This window comes from Oryctolagus cuniculus, chromosome 13 (assembly GCF_964237555.1).
Source record: "Oryctolagus cuniculus chromosome 13, mOryCun1.1, whole genome shotgun sequence".
In the NCBI taxonomy this organism is placed as follows: Eukaryota; Metazoa; Chordata; class Mammalia; order Lagomorpha; family Leporidae; genus Oryctolagus; species Oryctolagus cuniculus.
Window position 1 is genome coordinate 105,289,747 of NC_091444.1, and position 15,765 is coordinate 105,305,511.

General features: G+C 53.5%; 1 protein-coding gene across 19 annotated transcripts in view; it reads right to left on the reverse strand.

The window, feature by feature from the left end:
- The window catches only part of KIAA1217 (KIAA1217 ortholog), a 659,855-nt gene that overhangs the window by 218,314 nt on the left and 425,776 nt on the right, over window positions 1-15,765 (reverse strand). For 3 of the 19 annotated variants that reach the window (XM_070056134.1, XM_070056135.1, XM_070056133.1), the window contains exon 1: window positions 9,104-11,303. The exons of the other annotated variants lie outside the window; for them this stretch is intronic. The gene's annotated coding sequence lies outside the window, so the exon portion shown is untranslated. Of the gene's footprint in view, window positions 1-9,103; window positions 11,304-15,765 lie in introns of those variants that run through there. 19 annotated transcript variants of the gene reach the window in all.

The window sequence follows — 15,765 nt, forward strand, 5'->3', positions numbered from 1 at the left end:
AGCTCCCAAGAGGAGCCACGGCGTTTGCAGCACACACCACAGGGATCCCCAAAACGCCCAGGCTCCAGTCGGTATGGCTGGGTTCAGACCCCCAGCCTGCTGCGTAGACCACCGAGCCCCTGGACAACTATCTCCGTATCTCTGTATGTAGAAATGAGGCCCTGCTGTTTTTTCTCCCAAGAGGATTCTATTTGGAATAATGTGTGTGGAAGTTTCTGATGCATACTTGAAAAAGTCCACAGCTAACGGAATTAAAAGATCTGCTTCTTTTCAGGTAAAAAAGCTTTGAAATTCTGTATATGAAGGGTCTTTGAAAGATATCTAATGAAACAAAGCTGAAATTTTTTCACCAAAATAAGCTTTAAGTTTTTTTTTTTTTTTTTTTGAAAGACAGAGTTACAGAGATAGAAGAGGGAGAGAGAACTGTCAGCTGCCTCACTCCCCAAGTGGCCACAATGGCCAGGGTTGGGGCCAGGCCAAAGCCAGGAGCTTCTTTTGGGTCTCCCACGTGGGTACAGGGACCCAAGCACTTGGGCCACCCTCTGCTGCTTTCCCAGGTGCATTAGCAGGGAGCTGGATTGGAAGCGGAGCCGTGGGGACTTGAACCCGTGCTCACACAGGACACTGGTGCTGCAGGAGGCAGCTTAACCCGCTACATCAGAACGCCAGCCCCTAAGTTCACCTTTGAATTCCATTTTTCCATGAACTTGTGGATGCATCCTTGTGGTAAAATTACTTGTGGGAATTCCAGTGTTTATTTGCAGTGCTTTGAATGCATATAGGGGAATTTTTTTGTATTGGCAAATACAAATGCATAAAAGCATTTGAGATTCAGATGTACCTTTTTTAAAGGGACAGGGAGGGAGGGAGATTGGAAGGGAGTATTATCTTAATTCTATGAACGACAATGAATCTGCTCTCTTTAAAGTTAAGATTACATTAACATGAAAAATTACCATATCAGGTGGTTAAAAAAGTCAGTAGTATTTACTATTCAGAAGACGAACATATTAAATTTACCTTATTATATAGAAAGCATGGCCCATGTTTGTAATGATACAGAAAAAGTTCAACTAGGCTTAAAAGTGACACCACCCAGAGGCTGCTGGAATTATATCCTCCTCAATGGAGCTGCTTAAATTACAGCTTCCCCAGGTCTGCTCGTCACATTTACAATTTCACCTTTTTTCCTGCGAGCAGAGTTGCTCTCATCACTTAGGTTAACCGACTCACGTCAGACCTGTTTATTCACAAAATACTACACCGAGAGATGTTTACTTTGTAGTTCCTCCTTTTTGCAAATATTTGCAGTAAGCCACAGAACTGTGATATCTGATGAAGCAAAACAAAACAAAACAAAAAAAAACACAAAACAAAACAAAACAAAACAAAGACAGCAAGAACAAGGTATCTTGGGAAAACCTGACGTTCCCAAAGTAACTTTAGTATTGAGTGAAAAGAGGCACTGGTCTATGTTAACAGAATTTGATAAACCAAATCCACCACACTTGTCCTTTTTAATTTTTTTTTCCTTTTTTTGTTTTAAAATTTGAAAGCAGAGTGTGTATGAGGGTGGGGGACAGACAGAGATTAACTGATCTTCCATCTACTTGATCACTCCCACAATGGCCACAACACCCAGGGCTGGACCAGGCAGGAGCCAGGAGCTTCTTCTGGGTCTCTCCCATGGGCGCAGAGGCCCAAAGATGTGGGCCATCCTCTGCTGCTTTCCCAGCCATTAGCAGGGAGCGGTATGGGAAGAGGAGCAGCCGGGACTCGAACTGGCACTCTGATATGGGATGTCGGCACTGCAGGTGGAAAATTGACCCGCTGTGCCACAGCACTGGCCCACAACACTTGAGGTTTCAATGGCTTCTCTGTCTCTGAATGGAAAAGGAGGTCAGGGGACAGGGTGCGAGTTCTCTGACTCCATTCTTGTCTGAATCTTTTCAAATATGCAGATTCTGTAACTGAGACAGGTTTCAAAATCAGAATCACAGCAGGATGAAAATCTAAACACTCTTTATCCAAAACGGACCCCTCAGCAAACTGCCAAGGGGTGGGATTTAGTTATAAAATAGTCTCATGTAAATTACAAGTGGGGACGGCGCTGTGGTGCAGTGGGTTAAGCCACTGCCTGGGACGCCACCATCTCGTATGAGCACGGGTTCGAGTCCCGGCTGCTCCTCTTCCGATCCAGCTCCCTGTTAATGCGCCTGGGAAGGCAGTAGAGGATGTTGTCACTCTGGCTTTCAAATAACTAAATAAATCTTACAAAACATTGGCTTCCTTTGCCAACTACACAACAGCCGTGTGGGATAAAGCCACTCTCTCAGCAGCTTGGACACTGCTGGTCTCCCTCAAAACACAAGCCACGCTCTGGGCGACTGCTTTTGTTCTAAACTCGCTCTTCAGTGTAAGGTCTTATCTGCCTATGATAAAAAAAGAAATTGGGGCAGGCGCTTGGTGCAGCCGTTCAAACACTGCTTAGGATGCCTGCGTCCGTTCTCAGAGTGCCTGGCTCAAGTCCGGTCTATTCTGCTTCCAACCCACCACACCTGCCAGCAGGAGGCGGCAGGGGGCGGCTCAAAGACTGGGGCCCCTGCCCCCCAAGCAGGAAACCAGAACGGGAGGTCTGGGCTCCTGGCTTCAGTCGAGCAGTTGTGGGTATTTGGGGAGTGAACCAGAGGATGGAAGATCTCCCTGTGTCTGTCCCTGTTACCTGAGAATAAATAAAAATGAAAAAGCATTCATGTGTGTATGTGTATATGAGTGACTAATACGTATTAGACAGGTACAGGAGTTAAAAAGAAAAGCTTCCATCCTAACAGCCTGCTGGCCCTCCGTCTGACTTACTGGACTCCGTCCTAGAACTGTTCATGTGTAGTTGGGCACACAGAAAATGCATACACATTTTCATACCAATAGGATCCACCCTTTTTGAAACTGACGAGATCATGGTGTCTTTTGGCAGTAACCTGTGCCATGGGCAGGTTCCATCCCGTCCTGTGTAACTGGCAGCGACAGAACCCACGGGGAGTCTTTGTGGGACAACACTGGGCAACACCTTCCCACGCTATAACCCTGACCCCTGAGGATCTGTGTGGCAGGCGGGCTGACACAGGCGTGGACAGAGACACAGAGGGTCCTGGCGGTTATGCTGGACACAGGGAGAGAACAAAGCAGCCATCGACCTAAAGAGCAACCGAGGGGACCAGTGAATGGATTAGGGAGCCACTGTTAGAGCTGCTTTGAAGAGGGAATAACTTTGTATTAGAGTCTGTGCGGTGCCCGTCATCTTAGATGCACACACACCCCACAAGGAAACTGGAAGATGTCCCCTTGATGACGCAACTGGCTGGAGCTGCACTGAGTGAGAGAGAGAGAGAGAGAGAGAGGAAATACCATCAACTCTATCTACAAGTCACACTGAATCTGTTAAAGACACACTAAAATTTAACAATTTTACAAACTGAAATGCACCTCTGAAAAGGATTCAAGTAAGAGCAGGGTTAAAGATGAAAACAATCTGTGCAACCATTCTCTGCAAAGTTGGAAGACAAAGGGTCGGGTGTGTGGTGCAGTGAGTTAGGCAGCAGCTTGCGACGCCAGCATCCCACATCCGAGTCCCAGCTACCAGTCCAGCTCCCTGCCAGCGTGCCTGGGAAGGCGGCAAACAATGGCTCAAGAACATGGGTCCCTGCCGCTGACATGGGAGACCAGGTGGAGTTCCAGGCTCCTGGCTTTGGCCTGGCACAGCCCCAGCTGTTGTGTGCATTCCAGAGAATAAACCAGCACATAGATTTCTTTCTCTTTCTCTCTGACACTCTGCCTTTGAAGGAAATTAGTAAGAAATAAATAAGTAAATGAAAACATTCAAAGGGACAATTGTTAAAAACTATGAGAATGGTTGTTGAACATAGCAGTTAAGGCACCCGCCACCCACGAGGGATTCAGATTCCTGGCCCTGGCTCCTGACCCCAGGTTCCTGCCAGTGCAGACCCTGGGAGGCGGTGGGAATGGGTCAAGTGCTTGGGTCCCTGTCACTCACGTGGGAGACCTGGATGGAGCTCCCAGGCCTCTCTGCTGTGGGCATTCCTGGGGTAAGCTGGCAGATGGGTGTTCCCTATCTCTTTGCCTCTCAAGTCAAGAAATGAAACTTTGAAACAACTATTTTTCTGGAGCAACCAAATGAAGACTGCAGCAGGTGCACTTTACTAACTACTAGGAAAGGGAGATTGGACTAGAAGGGGTTAACTCTCAATACCAAAGAGAGAATAGGACCAAGGGGCCTTCGGAATCTGTGTTCTCCCAGCCGGTCCAAAGACAGGTAAATTGGCAGCCTGCTCTGCTTCTGCTTGGCAAGTAATAAATGAACAGGGCCGGCACCGCGGCTCACTAGGCTAATCCTCCGCCTTGCGGCGCCGGCACACCGGGTTCTAGTCCCGGTTGCCCCTCTTCCAGGCCAGCTCTCTGCTATGGCCCGGGAGTGCAGTGGAGGATGGCCCAAGTGCTTGGGCCCTGAACCCCATGGGAGACCAGGATAAGTACCTGGCTCCTGCCTTCGGATCAGCGCGATGCGCTGGCTGCAGCGCACTAGCCGCAGCAGCCATTGGAGGGTGAACCAACAGCAAAGGAAGACCTTTCTCTCTCTCTCTCACTGTCCACTCTGCCTGTCAAAAAAAAAAAAAAACAAAAAAACAAAAAAAAAAAACCTGAACAAAGAGGAGTCTGGGTCTGTGTCTCTCCTGAGATCCTGCAGAGCATAGAGCTACAGCCAACACAAGGAGGAGCCCAGGGGGACTGCAGCCATCCAGCATTGTTGTTACTTTGTTTCATTCCATTTAAATTTGAAAGAGAGAGAGAGAGAGATCTTCCATCCCTGGGTTCCTTCCCCAAATGCCTACAACAGCCAGGGCTGCTCCAGGCTGAAGCCAGGAGCCTGGAACTGCACCTGGGTCTCCCCTGTGGACGGCAGGGCCACAAACACTTGAGCTGTCACGGGCCACCTTCCAGGGTGCGCATCAGTAGGAAGCGCAGCTGGGGCTTTAACCCCGGGCACCTGCATCCCAAGCAGCGTCTTCACTGCTGTGCTACCTGCAGACAGCCCACCGTGAGGTTTGCTGGAGCCAGGGGAGCAGCTGCGTTTTGCAACCCTCAAAAAACTGAGGGTGGGACACAGCACACTCAGAGGGAAGACCTGTGTGTGTGTGTGTATGTGTGTGTGCGCGTGTGCGCATGTGCCTCTCCTCTCTCTGTGTAACTCTGACTTTCAAGTAAATAAATAAATCTTTAAAAAAGGAGAGAGAGAGCCAGGCATTGGCACACGGTGGGTGCGGGATTCAAGCGCCCCACAGAGCCCTGGGGCAGTCGGGCTGCCACGCTGCCACCTGCTTCGCTTTGCCCCGACTGCTCCCATAAGCCTTTGTGCCAGCCAGAGAAGGAGCTCTCTCAGCCTGCACTGTTGACATCTGCTGTTCTGCAGGGAGCCCAAGGTTCTCTCTGCTGTCTGTGAAGTCTCTTCTGGGTGCGAAAGCGGGAGAGCTGTCCCAGCCTGCTGCCTGGTTCCCGCCCCCCAAGGCTGTTCTCCCCAACCCCCTACAGCCCACAGGCCCCCTAGGAGCCCTCCCTGCAGCAAAGCCACCATGCACCAAGGACAGCCAACAGGAGGGCGGGTAGAGTGACAGGTCCGAATCCCGCCCACTTTCATCAGGGGCATGCAGAAAAAAACAACCCCTTCTCCCCCGCACTTTGATCAACTGTTACAAGCTCCTTGCAAACGCTGGGGAGTTTAGGAGAAGGCAAGGGAGCTGGGGAATCCACCCTGCATCACGACCCAGCCCAGCCGGCCCAGCGTCCCAGGCAGGGGCCCAGACAGGTGCTTTTACACAGCCCAAGGAAGGGACCCCAAACCGGAGTCCCCCTGGGCTTTCAGCTTCCTGCAAGTTACGTTTTCTCTGTTTCATAAACAGGCTGGAAGGGAAGGGCCCCGTTGTGGCACAGTGGGTTAACCTCCTGCCTGGGATGCTGGTATCCCATAGAGCTGAGGGTTCGAGTCCCAGCCGCTCCACTTCTGAGCCTTGTGCCTGAGGAAGCAGCAGAAGGTGGCCCAGGTGCTTGGGCCCCTGCACCCCCGTGAGAGACCCGGATGGAGCTCCTGTTCTTCCATGGCGACGTGTACCAGAGCATGTAGTGGGGGCAGGACCCAAACCAAGGCTCTTCAGTCTTCAGTCTGCACACAACCTCTCTGATTTAACTTCTGCTAAACCCCTGGGTGCAAAGCATTCCACCTGATGCAATCAGCGCGAAGGTAATCTCTGGACACTGTAACAATTAAGTGTGCTAAAAGTGTCAATGGATTCCTAAAATAGACTCGAGGTGGAGGAGGAGGAGGAGGGAAGGGAGGGGGAGCAGGGAAGAGGAGGAGGAGGAGGAGGAGGAAGGGGTGGGGGAGCAGGGGACAGGAAGGAAGAGAGCCCATAATTTCAGATGTACCTAGAATGTTTGCACCCTTTTGTTGGTTGATCAGACAGTTCTTTTATGGATCTTAAAACTGTCACTTCGTGGTTCATATTCAGAACCAAAACTTCCAATGAAACAAATATTTGCATTCAGACTTCTGATCTGCTCTGGAGACAAGATAACGGGAGCTTCTCCCAGTGTCCCCACACAGGGTGCTGGGAACCGGGGGTCGGAAGGCAGCCTGAGCCTCTGGACCCCTGGCTCCACCTGCCAGGGGAGGAGCCCACCCAAGGCCCCTGCCAAGAGCCGCCTCCCAGTCCCGAGACTCGGAAAGTCTTGGAAGACTTGGAAAAGTCGTTAGGAAAGCCTTGGAAGCACTGCTGGCGTGTTTTCCCTGGCTAGAGACACGGCTGCTAAAAATAACAGAGTGAAAAACAGATTGGTCTCTTGCCCACAATGGACGGGGAATACAATTACAGGCTGTGTTTCCAACCAGGACGGAGACGAGGGAGGCGGGGCCGACGTCCAGAACACAAAGGAGCCCGGACACTGTGTCCAACCCCTGCTCTGTCCAACCCTTGCTGGCTGCCGCACCCAGGGGCACCCACAGCCCCCCGGCCACTGAGTTCCTGTCCAGGACACACCTGCAGCAGTGCAGCCTGGCTCTGCTCCCGGGCTGGGGAGAACTGGAGGCAGGTAAGATGTAAGGATTTATGTCCCTGCAGGGACCGGCGCTCCGATCAGGAGGTGGCAGGAAGCGGCACACAGCCCTCCCGCAGCCTCTCGCCAAAGACAAGCGGCACAAGCATAATGAATCGAGTAAAATCATGGAGAGCCCAGCTCCTCGGACACGCTTAACATTTTGTACTTTAATTAATTTACACAAGCAATTGCTGCTCCCAGGAGCTCTCTTAGCAATTTTTCTTTTCCCTGCCAGGCCCACTAGAATTTAAAAAAAAAAAAAAAAAAAGGAAATGTCGGAGAGGTTCCCGGTTGCGCTTCCTGGTATCTCTCCAAGCCACAATTTTTTCATCTGTTCAATGGGGATAAAAAGACTTTGTCAGCCATGCTGATACAACAACGTACGGAGTAGAGAAGGAACTCCTTGTAAGCAGCCCTACTGGGGCCGGCGCTGTAGCACAGTAGCAGGTAAAGCTGTTGCCTGACACCAGCATCCCATATGGTCGCCAGTTCGAGTCCTGGCTGCTCCACTTCCAATCCAGCTCCCTGCTAATGCACCTGGGAAAGCAGCAGAGGGTGGCCCAAGTGCTTGGGTCCCTGTACCCACGTGGGAGACCCAAAAGAAGCTCCTGGCTTTGGCCTGGCCCCAACCCTGGCCATTGTGGCCCTTTGGGGAGTGAGGCAGCTGATAAACTTCTCTCTAACTCTGCCTTTCAAGTAAATAAACAAATCTTTAAAGTCCAGCGACCTGTGAACCATGAAGACACACACTAACACGTGGAGCACAAACACTACTCTCATGCCCATTTTACGGAGGGGAACACTAAGGCTTGAGGACAGGAATGGACCCCACACACTACACAGAGTGCTAAAGCCCGGCTCAAGGCCCCGCCCTCCTGCCCTGAGAGGCACAGCCACTTGTCACTCACAGTCCACACCTACACGTGGTGGGTGGAAAGGCGCATTCCGAAATCGAAACAGACATGGGTTTCCAAAACCAATTTGAGCCCAATATGCCGATCTTGACAACTTTTGAATTCTGCTTCTGCACTTCTTCTACTTTGGAACACAAATGGCTTTTCGTGGTGCTTTTCACAGCTCAGGACAGCTCAAAGTTCCCAGAGGAGCCAGCAGGGGCGGCCCTGGTCACACCCCCACGGCGGGCAAGGCTGTTTGCTCAGCCACACTGGCGACCAGCACACACACAAGAGCCCAGGACCGCAGGAGACCACCACCCCACTGGGTACTGGGCGAGCGGGCTGCCCACGCGGAGCCGGCTTCCGGGGCTCCCCTCCCCAACCCCTCCAGGAGCCTTTATCAGTCCTGGAATTCCAGGTCCTGCGAGCCTGCAAGTTCAGAAACTCCCACATCTCCCCCGCCCCCCCCCCACTGTTTTCCAGTCCCAGCATCTGCCTCCTGGGGGGAAATCCCACCCCCACCCCCACCACGCTTCAAAACAACCAAGCAAACAAACGGACACCAACCACCAATAAAAAAACAAACCACCACCCAAGTGGACGGCTTCTGTGTTGTTCTGTGGCTTTGAATTTTTTTGGCACTGGATAGCATGAAAATACAGAAACACAGTCCCAACTGCAGGTCTAAGAAGAGGGAGAAGAAAAAAGCACGCGCACACACAACATCTGGGAATAATCTAGACACAGGCGGTGCGGAGTCCTCCCCGCCCGTATCTGGCATTCTGAGGGCGTCCTGTGCAGGGCAGGATCCAAGGAACGCATCACGCACTGCTTGTTTTTCAGCCCAGCGGAAATCCAGTCCATTTGATTTACAAAAAAAAAAAAGCCCCTTGGGACCCCTCCTGGGAGCTGGATCAGTGGGTTCAGGGAGCACCAAGCTGGCCGCTTCCCCTTGCCGCCCAGAGAACAATGCAAACAGATCTCAGGGCTCCGCACTAATCCCTGGCCGGGACCGGGAAGGAGGGCGAAACACAGGCATTTACCTGGCCCGGGCTCCACAGGTGACGCAGCCCCGAAGGCAAGATCTAATTCATCTTCTGGAGGTTTCCGTGTCTCCTGGGGGGGTCATCCTTGCTTCCGGGTGTCAGGTAGACCTCGCCGGCCGCTCCATGTCTCTGCTGCTTTTCCAGGGCAGCCCTTCTCAGCAAAACTCTCGTCATTTGCATAAAAGCTCCTGGGAGCCTATAGGGCCTCTGAAGGAACTACTTGTTGGGTCGGCTCCCCCAAGCATGACATCATGAATCTCCATGGAAACCCTCACCCCACCTGCCTGGTGGCTGAGGCTACCTGTCAGGCAAAGGCTTCCACAGGCGGCTGCGGCTGTTCCCTACGGAGACCCGGGCGGGAGCTCCGGGGCTCCGCGCGGGGTTGTGGGCAGAAACCTCGCCCAGAGCAGGCAGCTTCGTTTTCAAAGCCTGCGCGGTTCCGCAGAAAACAATGATCAAAATTATAGGCATTCGTTAATCCGCCCCTCCCTGTCTAACAATGCGCTTAATTGGTGGAAGAGAGAACTCTCCAGCGTGTGTGTGTGTGTGTGTGTGTGTGTGTGTGTGTGTCTCCCTCCACAGGAGGATAAAGTCAGCCTGCAAACTCAGGTTTTCAAAAGCCTCGTTCTGTTCTGTTGATCTCTCTCAGGCTTCCCAGCTCTGCCTCCTGGAAACCCTTTCCTATTTCACCAAACTTGCAGAACAGGTTCCCTGCCTCTCTGTGTGTGTGTGTGTGTGTGTGTGTGTGTGTGTGTGTTTGCATACCTGTGTGCATTTTCCTGGGCCTCTGGGGTTGCACAAGTGGGCCCAGAAGGTGTGGACGATTTTTCCTTAACCCTTTGCTGACAGCCCCCACATCTCCTGCAGGTCTGTCCCGGCTCCCAACCACAGTGAATATATAAATTTAATTTTCAGCTTCGGGGGCTTGCAGCCAGCACTCTCACCTGTCCGGCCCTTCTTTGCCACTGCCTCTGAATTGGTGGAATCCCTACTGTGTGCACAAAGCTGGGGGCCAATTTCTGCCAGCCCCTCTTGGAGGTTTGAGTGGGGCTCACCAAGCTTCTACTCGCCCTCCTCAAGTCACTGCAGACACATCTCCTACTCCCCAAGCCCCATGCTGTTGACCTTGGAAGCTACACAGAGGTCTGGGTGCAACCTGGTGCAAACCCACGGGAGTTTATTCAGAGCTGCTGTTCAATGGCTAGCACAGGCCACGGCCCAGAGTTCCCGGGTGGGGGGGCGGAGCCTGGCGCTGAATGAACTCAACTCGGAGGCAGCCTGCAGCCAAATCTGATACTGCAGCCGGAGCTGGGGCAGCCCTAGCTGGCGGCACCTCCCGGTGCAAGCTGCGATCTGTCCTCCAAGGCTAGGAGGCAAATGCTGGCCTGGACGCCTGGCACAGCCGGCCCAGGGTTTGTGGGGACAGCGGGCACAGGTGGCAGGGCCCTCCGAGCAGGGGCTGTGCGCGTTTTTGTTTGTACCTCCTGCTCCGTCTGTTCTGAGTGTCACCGGGCCAGAGTTCAACAGAGGGGACCCAGGGCTGAAGCCCTCCCAGGAGGGAAGCCTGCTGTCCGTCCGTCCATCCGTCCGTCTGTCGGAGGTTAGGTTTCTACCTGTGCAGGGTAGAAACGCACCCGGATGAAGCCCCAAGCTCCAGGGCTGGTTTGGTGAAAACCTGGGCTTCACCCTGTGAAATGCGAGGGCAGGGTCCAGGCGATCCCGTGGTCATTCCTCAGAGCTCCATTCCAGAGAGCAAGGGGCGTGGGAACCTGACTCCCTGGGCGGTCCGAGCGGCTGCAGCCCAGGACAAATCCCCTCTTCAGGTTCTTGGGGACTTTACCTTACAGCTCAGCTTCTGCCCACGGAACTCACGCCAGCCCGAAGCGGCAGGAGGCGAAAGGCAACCAAGTCATAGAAATAATCGGGATGGCAGGAACAAGTGGGTGCAGCCGTGGGGGCAGAGTGGATGCCGACAGGAGGGTTGTAAGCACAGTGACGTCATCATGATGGGGGGGCCTGAGCTTCTTAGAGAGGGTGGGGAGAGTTTAGGGCAAGGTGGGGAACGTGCAGCCCTTAGGCCCCCATCTGACATGTGACACCATCTGGGCTGGCCCTGCCAAGGCCATTTAAGGCGGGACCCGGAAGTGGAGAAACCTACAGCAGGCTAAGGGTTTAAGTTGAGAATTGTGTAGGGCCCCTCGAAGAAGGATGCTGTCAATATGCAAATGGCGGCCAGCGCCGCGGCTCAACAGGCTAATCCTCCGCCTAGCGGAGCTGGCACACCAGGTTCTAGTCCCGGTCGGGGCACCGGATTCTGTCCCGGTTGCCCCTCTTCCAGGCCAGCTCTCTGCTGTGGCCCAGGAGTGCAGTGGAGGATGGCCCAAGTGCTTGGGCCCTGCACCCCATGGGAGACCAGGAGAAGCGTGGTGCGCCGGCCACAGCGGCCATTGGAGGGTGAACCAACGGCAAAGGAAGACCTTTCTCTCTGTCTCTCTCTCTCACTGTCCACTCTGCCTGTCAAAAAAAAAATATGCAAATGGCCGTTGGCAGGACAAAGGGTCCCCAAGGACTGGTTCAGGACAACAAGGAGGTCCCGTGGCAAGGGCAGCACACAGGGCAGGGCTGGATCGGGGGCAAGTAGTCCCCAAAGGAGGCAAGAACAAAGCTGACGGAAGCTCAGGGCACCGGGGCAGCACGCTAGCCCGGCCAGAGCGCCACAGATACACGCACGTGAGCCTTCTGTTTCCACATTTAGCAAAGCCACAGGCGTGTATGAGGGACCAGCAGAGCAAACGAGACCCTGTCCCTTGCACTTGTTCCAGCGAACCTGTTTTATCTCAGGGGTAGGGAACGGCTCGCAGGAAAAGCCCATGGAAATGAAGCACGGTTGCCGGGGAAGGAGGAGAGATTTCGCAGCTCAGGGCCTGAGGTTAGGTTCCTCAAGAAACAGGACTTAGAGGGGCTGGCACTGTGGCGTAGCGGGTAAAGCTGCCGCCTGCAGTGCTGGTATCCCATATGGGCGCCGGTTCAAGTCCTGGCTCTTCCAATCCAGCTCTCTGCTATGGCCTGGGATGGCAGTGGAAGATGGCCCAGGTCCTTGGGCCCCTGCACCCATGTGGGAGACCTGGAAGAAGCTCCTGGCTCCTGGCTTCGGATCGGCACAGCTCCGGCCCTTGTGGCCATCTGCGGAGTGAACCAGTGGATGGAAGACCTCAAGACCTCTCTCTGCCTCTGTCTCTGTCTCTGTCTCTTTCTCTGTAACTCTGTCTTTCAAATAAATAAAATAAATCTTTAAAAAAATTAAGTATTTCATTATCCCCCAAAATGTTTTTAAACAAATGCTTAAGCAAATCTTAAAGGTAGCAAAATGGCAGATGAAAAACGACAACCTCAACTACTGGAAATAAAAGTGAGAAATCAGAACCCCCTTGCAAGCCATAAAACAGAAAATATTTCCTAAGAAACGGTAGGGCACCGGCCAGGAAGGTCAGGAAACACCTGCCTCGAGACCCTTCCTTCTCTGTTAAAGGAGAAACACGAGGAGTCTTTCAGACGTTCACAGGAAATGCGTTTTATTAAAGAGATACGCACAGGTTCTGAACATTCTTTCTCACCAAAACAAACGTATCTTTTAATTCCAGGTTTTTCCACAAACTTTTTGGAGCACTCTTGTCCTTAAATGAACCTGCACTCATCAAAGACAACAAAGATCCTTTATTTAAAGACTAGGAAAAGGAAATTAATGAACAGTTGAAAAGAGTGACGCAGCTGACAATAACCTGGGAAGAAATACACAAAGCTGATTCTTTGGGGGAAAAAATGAATAAGCAGATACAGCATGATGGATGCCACGCTCTCAGGGTTTCTCTCCAGAGCTCCTATGGGCAGCAGAGTCTTAGTTCTTCCCTACAAAGAGAACAGGTGTGGCGTGGAACACCTGGACAAGGCACCGCGCAGGTGGGAGAAGTCCAAGCTAGGACTTGGAGCAGGGGTTCTTTGGCATTTTACGGTCAGCACGCCTTCGTACAGGAAAATGCTCTGGCTCGGCTGCAATGTTTAGACACAACACGGAAAGAAGGAAAAGACGATAAAATGGAAGAGGAAGGGCAGGGGGAGGATGAAGGAGCCCAAAGTCGGAGTGAGTCAGCCGCCAGCACCACGCACACATCCCCCACGCAACCCCGATCCACGACTGACGGTCTCAGGTACAACGTCCTCATAAACCAAACTCGTGGCCCATTCCAGTGACGCAAAACCGCTGTGTGGTGTGCATGACACAAGCCCAAGCTCCCATGGCAGCAAACTGCCATCTCCTCGCCCCGCGTCACAGGACAAAGTCCCACCTGCAAGCCCACGCGACGAAACGCCACTCACAACTCCCGTTCGCACCTGAGCGCGGCTGGCATCCCACACCCTGAAGAGCTAAGGGCCGGGACAAAAGACGGGCCATGGGAGTGCCCTGCAGATCTGGGAGCGCCGGGACAGTTTTCTTCTGTTAGGGCCACGGAGCTGCAGACCAGGTCCTGCCGTCCAGATTCCACCCCTGTCAGCAGATCTCAAGAGTTAACATGACGGCGGCCATGTCCACACCTGTGGTTATCACCAAGGGCGCTGCACAGTCTCCTCCTCACTGTCTCCACGCATCGTAGGCAGGTGGCACAGACAGCCTGGGGCTTGCTCACAGCCCCGGCACAGGTGGAAGGCAGGGTGAGGCCAGAACCCAGGTGTCAGGGTGCCCTGTAGGCTACACCTGTCCCAGTCCTCGCCACACCTCAGCCTGCCCCAGTCAGTCATCAAATTACTTCCACTGGTTGCAAAATAGCTGGGGTGCCCTGTTGCAATTGGCATTGCTGGCTATGCCCCTTCCACAACCCCCAGACCCTGTGCCTGGGCATGGCAGCCAGACGTGCTCCAGCACCAGGCTTTTCTCACCGTCCCTCCTCCATCACGCTGACCGTGCCACACCCTCGACTGTGACCCCACTTCCCAACTCGGCGGCCACGGTGCCCTGTGTCTGCTGGTGCCACACCACCTGGCTTCCTCTGCTCTCTCACCCTGACTTCCTGCTTCTCCCAGGCCAGCGTGGGTCTCGGATGGGTGCTCCTGCCCCTGGTGCTGCACCTGCTGTGGTACCACAAGGGAAGCACAGCCATGCACTGTCCCGCCCCGCCCCGCCCCTCCCCGACCAGGATGCAGCCTGCTATGCACTGGGCACTGGAGAAGTACAATCAGGACACAGACCCCGCCTCAGTCATTCCAGGAGCCTCTGTCCACATCTGCCCCTCCGGGGAGATGGCTCCCGCACTGCTCTAACTCCAGCAACTTTCTGGGGTCCACACCATTTCCCACTCCCCATTCCCACTTCCCATTGCACTCCCCATAGACGGGAGTCCAGCCCAGGCAATCGTGGGGATCCAAGGGGCTTGAGAACCACTGCCTCCTTCAATCCTCACTCAGCAGCCCTCCAAAACCCTCACAGTGCCCATCAGCACACTCAAAGATCTGACCAGTCCGCACACTCAAAGATCTGACCAGTCCCACACCGGAGAAACTCATTCCGTTTGGGTTAACCAAGCATCTTCTCCCTGACCGGAAAGGCTCTGCCCAGTCCCCAAACTGCCAATCAGAACATATTTGCAGGAAATGCTGGGCTGGATGAGCCCTTGCTGTCTCAGGATGCATGGGTGACACAACAGCCCGCCCCACAACATCGATGGATTCCCACATAGAGCTGCCTCACGCCTCGCTTAAGGAGAGCCTCGGAGAAACACACCAGCTCCCCTACCATCATGCAGCTAGAAGGGGTCCACCAATACAAACCTTGGTTCCATCAGACCGCCCAACCCCGCCAAGTTCCTGCGCTCCACTCAAGCGAAACGGCCTTGGCCAGGCAGGCTCGCGGGATTGGAGCTTTTTACGTAATGCCTGAAGCCCAGCCGAGTGCGTGCAGGACACGATCAATAACCACTTGACGGGATTAACCCCGGAGCGCAGCTGGAGGAGGAAGGGGAGCCCACAGCCAAGAAGCCAGCTTGCCCAACATGGGCAGGGTGAGTTCTGCACCTGTGAGCCAGACTGACCCACAGCCGTCAGACGCCTGGACACTGAGCACCCACGTCGGCTTTGCAGGCCGTCTCCTCTGGCTTTTGCTCATGGCCACCCGCCAGGTATCCGCTGCCCCTGCACAGGTCTACTCCCATTCCTGCCTTCCCCAGGCACTCTTTAAACAAGTTTCCCGGTAGAATCTCATGGAGATTTTTTTTTTCGGAGTTCATCTTAATATAGCGCTGTTCTGAAGATGTGTTTCCTGCTTTTCTGTAACACTAATTAAAATGAAAACTAACGGCGAGGTTGGTGATGCCCAATTAAGTGCGGATCAAAAGGCATGTGTTATCCTTGGATCCACGTCGGATTCTTCTTCCCTCTACGATTAATGTCAACACAGAGTCAGTTCTGCAAGTGAGCTGCAACCCCTCAAATTAGACTTTGCGCACCCCACGTCTCCATCGCAAGGTGTACTGTGATGGAATGTTCTAGATCTTCTGGAGTCACCATTCAAAGCAGCAGTCCTTGGCGTGCAGCTCTCCCAGCCCAGCCACTCTGTTTCTCGCAAGCATGAGACCGCTCCCTCTGCTCAAGGTTTACTGATCATCGACCTC